Genomic DNA, 12,520 nt, shown 5'->3' with positions numbered 1-12,520 from the left:
GAGATGACACTGTTTCAGTGGATAAGAATATTTGTATTTGTTACAAGTATTTGTTATTGGGTTTAGTTGTTAAAAATAAAGATCTATTTATTTATTTATTTTTATTTATTTTTGGCTCAGTAACTGTACCTCATATATCACCCAGGAGCATGATATGCTAGAAAACAATGCATACATATATGTATATATACAAATGTATATATTTACATTAGTATGTGTATATTTACATTAGAATGTATATATTTACACTTATAGACTTAACATTTATAAAACATTACATGGAAAGTTGTAACATTGTGCTGAAACTTATAGAAATAGAATCTGTTTATTTTCTTAAAATTGTCTTGAAAACTGGAAAAATACAGTATGAAATAAACCTACAAAATAAAAGTTTTAGGAAACAGTTTTAAGAACATTCAGAAAGTTGTGTTTTCATTAAAGCATAAACCTATAAACTAAATTAAAGTTAAAAAATAATTCCCCCAAAAGATGTATACACATTTTAATTGAATACACAATTCAATTTTCCAGTCTTTAATGGTTAAAAGTAAGAATTGATTCTAAACAAAATTTTATCAAAACAGATACAACTTCAAATGAAAAAGTTTTTTCTGGAACCTTTTTCCTAAAATGACATTTTCTGATGGAGAACTTATGAGTTTTCAGTTTTTGTTTTGTTATTTTTTATGAACAACTACAGAAGATATAGATATTAACCCCTCCATTTCTGGCATCCTTCCTGTCATTTTATGACCATATATGGTATTTTCAAAGACATTGGGGGCTTCTTGAGAGCAAAGAAAATCTTCAGAGAATAGGTACTATTTTCCCCTTGAAAATGGTCTGAATCGCATCAGTTTTCTATGACTCATATCATTTTTCTTGATGTTCCATGACACACACTGAAAACACAGAGAGAAAAAGCCACTTTAACTGTTGCTGTTAAGTCCCAGCCACCTGACAGAATGTATTATCCTCAAGAGCACTGACAGAGTAGGTTTCTTTAAAAACATGATTAAAAGGGTCACAAAATATCAAGGAGTAAAAGAAAGGAAGGAAGCAGAAGACACAGACCGGTAATTACATTTTTAAATCCAAAATATTATATTTAATACCTGATGATTTTTTTTTTTCCCAGATGTTCTTATCCACTGAAACAATGTCATTGAAATGTAACCTCAGTTCATATTTCCAAGGTACTGATTACTGACAATATGTGTATACGTGTATTAGAAAGAAAAATTCGTAGTTAAAATATATAATTTCTGCAGTTTTAGTAACACTTATCTTGTACATTTAAAGAATTTTTATTTTGTCTATGTGACACAAACAAATCTAACTATTTCTTCATCATGTTCTACTGAAAAAAAGAAAAGAAAAAGAAAAAGAAAAAGAAAAAAAAAAACTGTTTCCTGGAGAGAGCTTTTTGTAATGTTTTAAAATAGCTATGTCAATGTAAAATCACACTGGGACAAGTTATATGTGTTTCTTACATCACTTTGAGCAGTTAAGCTCAACACTAAAATCCCTTCCTAGGATTGACTTTGAATATCTACATCAATGTTTGAACAACATTGTGCGAACTTCACACAGTGCAACATCCACACTGAGATAGTTACTAACCATAAAAAGCTAATCTTTTTTCATTTAAGATCTACTTTGGAGAAACTTTGTGTAAAAGTTATGTCTGCTAAGGAAATCATCTGTATTCTGTCTATAGAAAGTGGAGAGAAATTGGTTTCCTTGGGGGAATTTTATCCCATACAAAAGTGAAATGTCTTACAGACATATTTAGATATTTAATACCAGACAAGACGAATCCTAACTTGAGTTGTTAACTTTAGAGCAATTAGATGGGAGATTGATGAATTAGTTTTCTGATTATGTTCACTAGCTAAACAACCTACTAATTCAAACTCTCATTTATGAAACTGTAAAGCTATGGATGAAGGAATTCAGTCTGATTCAGCAATGAGCTCCCAGATCCTTGGAAAAGACACTATAGACAAATATTTTTAGCCAAAAAGAAAGGTCAGCAGAAAACCGTTTTTAGTATTTTTATAAAACAGGAAATAGGAACACTCTTTTTTTTTTTTTTTTTTTTTTTTTTTTTTTTTTTCTCCTTTTGTCATTTAGTGATTAAATCACAGAGATGGAATTTACTTGTTAGTGCAAATACAATAAAGATTTTTAGAGAGCCAGATGAAACAGCAATGAAGGCCACGTAAGTATCAAAAATGAAGTGCCTGTATTTCTTTTCATGAGGTCAAACATGAGGTCAAGAAGGACATATAAAGCAACACTATATATTAAAAAAAAAAAAAAAAAAAAAACTTTTGTAAAAAATAGAATATATGGAATACATATGGAATATATATGGCATATATATATATGGATATAATGGAATATATGGAATGATTCAGCATTACTAGGGCAATATGCTGCATCCAGAACAATCAGACCCATGTGGGGACCACTGCATGAAGGTTCACTGGATGTTGCTCAACTGGCGCATACAAAAGACACACTAGCACTCATAAAACAACAGTTGAATGAACAGACAATAAAAGCCTAACTGCAAGAGGCAGTTAAATGATAAAGAGATGCTGCAGCACAGAACTTGCTTAGGTAAGAACTTTCTGCCCAGTGCCACTCCATTATGATTAATGTGTGCACATGCGAACTTTATGAAAAAGATAATGAATTGATTGTGTTCCTAAATGATGCCATTTTAGACCTGTTTGGATTTCTGCCCTCCCCAGGGAGCAGATGACCACAGTCTGTTAGCTTAAACAAATGAATGTTTAATGGTCGTCTTTCTGCCAGCCAAGTGGAAAAGGGGAAACATTTATCAAGAGAAGGGAGGAAAAAACTGATCTAGCTGGCTATTCATCTGGGATATAGGTGCTGCAAAGTGGCGATTGAAAAGGGAAAACTGCAGCAGTTACCATGCCAAAATCACTTCAGGCATTGCTTAAAAATTGGAGATCAGAGAATCTGTATCTGAGAGAATTTCAACTACAGGGTTTCTGAGAACTCACAAGGCAACAAAGGTTACTTTAATTACTTAAGCACACAGAAATACAGGCATAGGTTGATTATGTTCTTGGTGTACTTATTCTGTTTTGTTTTTTTCTTCAGTGAAACTGGGAAATGTCACAAAAGCTTTTAACATTATAAAGTTTTTTTTTTTTTTTTACTTTTTTTTCTTTAAATCTATTTTGCTTTCCATATTTTTTAATAATATAATTAAATTTATCTCCTCCAGTCATTTACTATTATTCTTAATAGATGGGTTCCTTAAACAAAGTAGATAATCTAAAAATAGAGTATCTTTCTATATATTGGATTAATTTCATTTCTTTTGAAGGAAGTGAACACTAGACCAATTTAAACTAAACACCCAGTTTAGGATTGTTAAAGCGATACAAAACCTTTGCTCATAGACATATCCATATTCCTTGATGGTAAATTATAGAAATATATCTAAATAAATAAATAAACAAACAAACAAAAGCCAGCATAAGAAATGAAACAATTCCGTTATTCTGTTATATGGTATGTGTTGGAGCAGATTTTATTTTATTTTTTTTTTCCCCTTGAGAATAATGAAACAAGGAAACAGGAGGCCCAAAAAATCATGGTTTATTCATCTTTGGAAATATTAATAACCTTATCTGATAAGGCCCTAAGCAACTTGATCTAACCTCAAAGTTAACTCTCACTTTGAAGTTGGAGTATGTGACCTGTAAAGGTCTCTTTTAGGGTAAATTATTCCAAGATTGTATGATTCTGTCATCCTAAAGAAGTGATATGCATACACTCACTTATAGTTAAAAATCATATTTAGGCAGAAAAAATCAGTTAAAGAAAGATGCATGCATGCATGACAGGGCAGAAAGTAGCACCAACATTTTTACTACAGTATCTTATTGCTTACATATGAAAAATAGATAAAAATTTAGATGTCTTTTTTTTTTTTTTTTTTTTTTTTTTCCAATGAACTATAATGTAATGAAAACAACAAATCAAAGCTTCTCGGTCTTTTAAATCAAAGACGTTTTTTATACTAAATTCAACTCTAACTCTGTTCAAGAATAATGGTTTACCTTTTATGATTTTTTTTTTTAAATCTTTTTCTCCCTGAGACAAAACAGAAACAACACTTCATTATCCTGATTATGCAAAACTAATCTTTACAACCTCATTTACCCAGGTATAGCAGTTCATCTCCAGCTTATAACTCTCCCATTTTGAAAACTTGCTTATTCTAGGAATGGCTTTCCACACATATATACCATAACGAGAATAATTATTCATGCAAATAGCAAAATTCATTCCATATGTTATAAACATGGCTTAGAAATACTAGACATTTATATACAGAACTCTGGGTAATGCTGAACCAAAGGTTGGCAAGCACAAAGAATGACAGCTACACAGCAAAGTAATTTGAAATGACTTGGGCAATTTCATGGGATCTTTATTCAGCACAGGCAATTGGGTGTTCAGTTTTATGTCTCATCCAAAAAAATAGTATTTCCTGTGGAACAGCATTGTTCTAATATAGCATTGAGATATTGGCCGAGAAATGTTTTAAAAAGGAATACTGCATATATTGAATAAGTCACCTCCTTCTGTTAATGATGTCTTGATACTCCCAAAAGTGCCAGAAGAGTCTTTTTTGAAATAAGTGTAGTCCCTTTGTTAGGATATTTCATCAATGTTGAATGTCCAGCTGAAAATATTTGCAGTTTAATTTACAGAAAGTTTTAATCATCAAGGTGTACTCCATGATTTTAACAACCTCAGAGTTATGTGACGGAAACTTTCATTAAGGCTTTCACTGAAGCTGACTTACAGTTTTCCACAAAATGAGCTGGATTATAAATGTGAGTTATTACAAAGTTAAGACTGAGTTGTAGCATTTATGCTCAACTCTGTCAAAAATGTTCTGTCAAAAAATGTTATGAGAAAGAAGAACACTATTAGACAATGCTTTTGTTTGTTTGTTTGTAGTTTGTTTTTGTTAAGATTTTTCTTTTCAAACTACCTGGAGAAACACAACTCCAGTTAGCAACATAAACCAGATGCTTAGCTCGTTTGTTCTGCTAACTACATCTTTTCTTTGTAAATTATATACATGCTAAACTATTTAAAACATAACTCAGGTGGTTGGTGAACCACAGCATCTGCCAACTCCTCAGATAAAGAGGATACATTTACTCATCTGCTCTGTCTCCATCTGCCTGCTAAATTTGGATTGACTGCTCGCTGTCCAAACTGATAGAATAATTCATGGAGAATTGTTCCTCTCAAATCTTTGTTATTCTCCATTACACTCTCTTTTTGTAAAACAGGTTAGTTGCCCTTTGTTAAGTTAATGTGACATGATCTAAGATAAAATGTCATTTAATGTCAGAAATTAGAAGGAAAACACTTCTGAACAGAAATCTTATGTGATTTTTTTTCATAACATCACAGAATCACAGAATCATGGAATGGCTTGGATTAGAAGGAACCTAAAAGATCATCCAGCTCCAGTCCCTCAGCCATGGGCAGGGATGCCACCCACTAGATCAGGTTGCCTAGGGTCTTGTTGAACCTGACCTTGAACACCTTCAGAGAAGGGGAATCTACAGCTTCTCTGAGCAACCTCTGAGCAGTGCCTCACCACCCTCTGAGTAAAGAATTTACTGTTAACATCTAACATAAATCTTCCCTGATTAGTTTAAAACTGTTCCCCCCTTGTTCTATCACTATCTGCCTGTGTGAAAAGTTCTTCCCCATTTCTTATAATCCCTCTTTAAGTATTGAAAGGTTGCAATGCAGTCTCCCCACAGCTTTTTCTTCACCTGGCTGAACATCCCCATCTCTCTCAGCCTTTCTCCATAGAAGAGGTGTTCTAGCCTTCTTTGTGGCCCTCCTCTGTATCCACTCTAACACGTCCACACCTTTCTTTTACTGGGCGCCCTGACCTGGGTGCAGTACTATGGGTGGGGTCTCATGAGGACAGAGCAGAGAGTGAGAATTCCCCTTTGCAAGGGAAACAACCACCTCCCCTGGCCTTCTGGCCATACCTCTGCTGGGCTTTCAGCAAACAGCATTTTCTTGGGCTTTTAGTAGATTGAGTATTGAATTGCTAAACTACAGCCTGTGGATAATTTAATACTCAGAACATTCCTCCTAGTGTGAATTACAGCCACTTTTGACTTGTTCAACAAGGCCTTGAATATATTGTTTCAGGCCTTATGGGATTCCTTTCATGAGAATCTTGTAAATATCAATTGATGAAATTCTAGAGAAATTTCTTTTGACGAACCTGTTTTGTTGTTGTTGTTTTAAATGTATTCAAAAAAAGAGACTAGTCATTATCCTTTTTGTCCATTCCCACGCACAGATATTGGCTGATTATCAGGTGATATAAATCAGTGTAAAACCACTGCCTTCAATGGAAAAAATGTTCATTTTTACCACCAGATAATCTTACAATTAAAATTGTTTTGCCTTTAGTGATTTTAAGAGATCTTGTAAACTTTTAGGAACAACTTGAAGGTTATTTTCTTTTTGGTTTCATCACTGTATATATGCAGTAAAGATCAATGAAAATTATACAAATAAGGAGAGAATTAAGATCTACATTCATACAGAAAATTGCATCCTGAAGGATCCTTCAGGTAGACCAAAGGTTGGCAATTTCAGGGTAGAAAACTGAAGCTGTGCCAAATTACAGCAAGACTGAATCATATTAATCTTAGAAAACTAGAATCATAGAATATCCTGTGTTGGAAGAGTACCATAAAGATCATCAAGTCCAACTCCTGGGTCTGCACAGGACCACCTAAAAATCAGACCATATTTCTGAGAGAATTGTCCAAACACTTCTTGAGCTCCAACAGGCTTGGTGCCATGACCACTTCTCTGGGGAGCCTGTTAGAATCACAGAATGGTTTGGGGTGGAGGGGACCTTACAGATTATTTAATTCCAACCCACTTGCCCTGGGCAGGGATACCTCCCACTAGAGCAGGTAGCTCAAAACCCCATCCAGCCTGGCCTTGAACACCTTCAGGGATGAGGCATCCACATTTTCACTGGGCAACTTGTGCAAGTGCTTCACCACCCTCTGAGTGAAGAATTTCCTCCTTTTATGTAATCTAAACCTACCCTCTTTTAGTTTAAAGCCATTACCCCTTGTCCTATCACTACAATCGCTGTAAAAGAATCCCTCCCCATCTTTCCTGTAGGTCCCCTTTAAGTACTGGAAGACTGCTATAAAGTCTTCCATGAGCCTTCACTTCTCCCAGCTGCCTCACCCTGTCTTCACAGGAGAGGAGCTCCAGCCCTCTGATCACCCTTGTGGCCCTCCGATGGCTATGCTGGGGCCCCAGAGCTGAACTTGGGGCTCCAGGTGGGGTCTTATGAGAGCTAAGCTGAGGGGCAGAATCCTCTTCCTTGACCTGCTGGCCACGGTGCTTTTGATGCAACCTAGAATACAGTTGGTTTTCTGGGCTGCCAGTGCAAATTGCTGGCTCATGTTGAGCTTCTCATCAACCAACACCCCCAGGTTCTTCTCTTCGGGGCTGTTTTCAATCCTTTCTCCATCCAGCCTGTATTTGTGCTTGGGACTGCCCAAGAAATTACACCGTTCCAGTGCACAACCACACTCTTTTCATAGTATCCAACATGAATGTCCCCTGCCACAGCTTCATGCAATTATCTGGAACAAGTTTAGCAATCTAAGAGGAAAGACTACTCATCTCAATAATTTCAGTTATCTCTATGTGCAGATAAATCACTCTTTGGAGGTACTTTCTCTTTCTATAGACTAACAAGTGAGTCTACATGCCAAACATAGATTAAATGTGCAATGTTATGAAGCAAAATTTAGGTGAGATGGATCCAACCTTGGGATTACCACCAAAACACAACAAAACACAGCAAAACAAAACAAACAAACAAACAAACAAAACTATTTCCATGTAAAAATACAATTAGAAATTATTTTTAATTTCCTCTTGAAGAAAAGATCTTTTTAAGAAAAATACTAAGGTAATTCACTGATACAACTTCAATGTTTAGAATCTGGAGAAAAAAATTTAAGGAAAAACTTGTATGGAAAGTAGATTGACAGTTACTAAGAAGTTAACAGTTCCTTATTCCAGTGAAATTTATAAACAGTGGAACATAAACTATTTTTCATTCAGTAAAGAAGTTGTCATTATTTTTTTTTTTTGTTTGCTTGTTTGTTTATTTTTCGTGAAGTACATATTCTAAGATGAAAATGGTCAAATTAAATTGTTTCATATCGGTTTCACAGGGTGTGACATTCTTCCTTAAATGTCATAGAGAGAAAATATACCTTAACAATGGAAAAGACTGAAATGAAAGATACGATGGAAAGGACTGAAAATGAAATCTAGAGCCGGCAAAAAAAAAATAATCTTGACTTACAGTATGGTATACACCCCAGGAGGCTTGAATAATGTAACTTAAAATTGATATTTATTTTGGGTTAGATAAATAATTTGCAACACTGCATTGATTATACCAATTAGTTCTCCACTAACTGTAGTACAAGCCAGTGACTTGCTTTCATATAGCTAATAGATTCATACCCATGGGTGGAATTTGACCAAAAATGGTACTTCTAACTGTACAATCTGTCTCATCTGAAAAGATGTCTAAATAAGTAGAAATATTTTATCTTTGGAGTTTCTGCTTTTCATAAGGGAAGCCTATGCTTTCTAGTTCAGAAGTATCTGCTCATTGCAGATACCTAAAATGAAGTTAAATTAATCGCATTCCTGATTTCTTTGGAAACTCATCTTTGGATCCTAACTATCAAAAAAGCCTAAGGGAATCCATTAAGAAAAGAAAACCTAGAGGTGAAAAACAGGAACATTGTGACATGACATTGCTTGAGACTGCTTGGAACTAAAGTCCCCTTTTAGGGGACCTTAAAAACTAAAAGTATAAATGTCCTTAATTTGTGGAGAGACAGAAAAAAGGATGAGAGAGGTAAAACATGAAAGTTCGGTTAAAAAACCCTTTGTTCCCCGAGAAAAAAAAAAAAAAAAGAATTACCCAGGAGTTTAGAGATTCTATGTGTGAGGGTCCTTATGTGTATCATACAATGTGTATCAATATGTGTATCATACACATATTAATTATGTGTATATTTATTTAACTATTGCAGTCATTTTTTTTCCTCTGTTTTGAATGTATTCGTCTAAAAGCAGATAAATATTTTAAAATGAGGTTTCTTTTTCTATAGTTGGGTTAAATTAAAAAGGTGAAGATTGAAAAAATTCCAAGAAAATGTAAATTTAATGATTTAAGTGTTTATTCATATGTGTGTTTGAGGGAAAATACTTTTTCTTCTTTTACTTTTTGCCTTCTAATAACCTTTTTTTGGCATTTTAAGGCTAATCTAATTAAGTAAGCAAGCAATTGGCTCTGAAAGAAAATATGAAGAAAGAGAACATGTAGTTTATGTTGTAATTACCAAGTTTCAACTTTGATTAATTTATAGTCATGAAAAAGCAAACAAAATGGATAAGGTTTAAAACCTTAAGAAAAATAAACCACAAATTGTGCTTTGCAGTTGTGGCTCAAGCATCTTGAAAATTAAGAACACTAGAGCACTGGCTATGAAAAAAATACTGTGGCAAATCTTGTGTGAGTATAAACATCATTGAAAGATTTGTACTTCCTGAAAAAAAAAAAAAAAACAGCAGAACAGGCAAGCAGTTTCCTCTCTGAAGTCGAAAACACAAAATTCAGAGTAATGCTGAGTTTTATTTTTCATTCATGAAAACACTGTGTATGGAAAAATTGCAGAAGACTATATGGAAGAACGAAAGTGTGAAGAATAAGTGAATAATCTAGACTAATTTCTAGAATTAAAAAGTAGAGAATGTTAAGAAAAAAAATTACGCATGGGTGAATGGAGGTTTTTTTGTTTGCCTTTTTTTTTTTTTTCCTTTATGGTTTTGATTTTGTTTGAAGAGGAAAATTCAAACACTGTAAAAATATGAACAGATCTATCCAAAAGGATATAGAAAAAAAAAAATCAAGAACAACACCATCAGTTCTAAATGTCATACTAAACATAACCAATGCAGGATGAAAAAGCTACCAGTCAAGAAATTCTGGCAAAATTCAAAGGATGTGATTGTTTATGTCCATGTCAATGAAGAAGCCTCATCATGAAAGACAGAATCTATGTGAAATGTAGACCGAAACCTCCTTTAATATCAATGAGAGAATTTACATAAAATGAAAACCAAACAGAACCCCTACAGAACTCTTCTGCAAAATAATTAAAGAAATAAAATGCTAGTTTTTCGTAGCCTCAAACCACATGCTGCCTTGGTATGCTCTTAACTGCATGATTTTAGAAATGTTTTTCCGAGAACATGAAGTATTTCTAGAAACCTGAAACGGAAAAGACCTGCTCCCTAATATAACTGATCTATTACAGATTGATAACATTTATATTATAGGTCTAGTGAATTAGTATATTATGCTCAATCTTAAAAATATTTTGGTGTGGAGGGTTTTTAGTTGGTTGGTTGCGTTGTGTTGTGTTGTGTTTGTGTTTGGTTTGGTTTGATTTTTGCAATGATTGCTTTATGACTCATTTAAAAAATAAATCATTATGTAGAAGTGCATTAATTTTACACTTTTTTCTTTAAGAGTTAAAATGTGTACAGAAACAATGCTAAGAAATGCAAGTAAGTCAGCTAATCTATTTTATGTCATATGTTTTACCTTTACCAATGTAATTCTTAAAATTATACTGTCAAATCGTCTAATTCTGAGTACTCCTAAACTTTTCCAGTCAAACTACTCTACATTGTTTGTGTGCATTCAAAACTTTGTCCTAATGATTATGGACTTGGAGATATATATATATATATTAATTTTTATTATTATTATTACTTTTTTTTTAAGTAGACATTTACATATTTAAAGGATATTACCTGTTACTCTTGCAGTCTTCTCTGCTTTAGCAAAGTGACCAGAATTATTTTGACCTTTCCTCATAGCTTGTTTCTGAACCTCTGATCACTGTTTGCTTTCCTGTCTGCACTTGCCACTTCTATCTCTGAAGTGCAGCACTCAGAATTGGATACCATGCCTTAGCTAAGGCCTTATCATGAAAGCCAGAGGATTAATTCATGTATCTCAGAGGCTACTTTTATGTTTATATATCCCAGCACTGTGTTTGCCATTTTGTCTTCTTTTGTTTCAAAATGGCTTTCTTAAATAATGAAAAAATCAGTTTAGTCATACTTACCATAACATATAAACTCTTTTCCAGCCTCCAACAGTGCTCTGATAGTTGTTCTGGAGCATGTTATTATATTTTTTGTCCCTCCTTCTTCCCATTTTTAAAGTGGAACACTGGCACTAGTTTGTTGTGGTTCTTTGAAATGTAGGTTTAACTGTTGCAGTGTTTAAGCCAAAGATTAGTACTTTAGATTATAAATAACCTTTTACCACAATGTTTTTCAGTTGTTAATTCATTATGTTCCCATTAAAAACTCTTTATTCTGTTTTGGGAATTATCAAAAATGTAAATCTTTTCAGCATGTATATGTAGTTGACCTGAAAGTCACACTTTATAACGATCAGTGTTCTATATTGATTACCCCAAACTGCTAAATTACTACACTTTGAGACTGAATTTATCAAAACCTCACTTTGATTTTGTTGTGCTGTTTCAGTTCATATCCTATCTGCCCCCATTTTTGCAAAAGACAGTTTTTAACAGAATCTACTGCTACAATCCAATGATTTTAAAATCTATGAGATTGTGGGCTAAATGTGGATATGAGGGTTGGGACTATTGGGGTTCATCAGTAAAATGCACTAAGCAGAGGAATAGCAGTTTAATGGCAATAAAAATTACAGTTTATATGTCCATTACACACTGAATTCAGTTGGAAAAGAATTTCATTAAATTCTTATTTCATTATTCTTATGCATCACTAGGAGGAAAAATAAAGTCTACATACATTTTTTTTTAATATATATATTTTTAAGGTTATTTTTGAAAACTCAACAGATAATTGAAGCTTGAATATTCAATCAGAAAATTATGCCTAAACAGCTGATTGGACATCTAAAGGCAACACTTGTTCCTTAGAAGCAATGAGCTGGTTCTTAATAAAAAGGTAAACAAAAAGCATTTTGTTTTAAAAGAGGATAGCAAGCAAGCTGAGGAAAGTCAGTAATAATAAAGCAACACTGGTAATCTGTAAAGTTCTCGTCTTATAGAACCTGTCTTGCATCTCATCCAGGAAATGAGCACAAGAGGAGCATTGCCTTTCCTCATTACCATCTGGTGTAGTTCACTTCTGTCTCTTGCTGAAGGGACTGGCCCACCTCTGTACCCCCTCTTGGCCTGTTACCGCACTACAAACTAACATGTTGATAACAGTCTGTCTTCTCATGACCTTCTGCTGTGTTTTCAAGGGGCTCCCTCTTCCCTGGTCTCTCTCTCTCCCTCTT

This window comes from Cygnus olor, chromosome Z, assembly GCF_009769625.2.
Source record: "Cygnus olor isolate bCygOlo1 chromosome Z, bCygOlo1.pri.v2, whole genome shotgun sequence".
Classification (NCBI taxonomy): Eukaryota; Metazoa; Chordata; class Aves; order Anseriformes; family Anatidae; genus Cygnus; species Cygnus olor.
The sequence above is the reverse complement of the archived record's forward strand: the minus strand, read 5'-3'. Positions refer to the sequence as shown.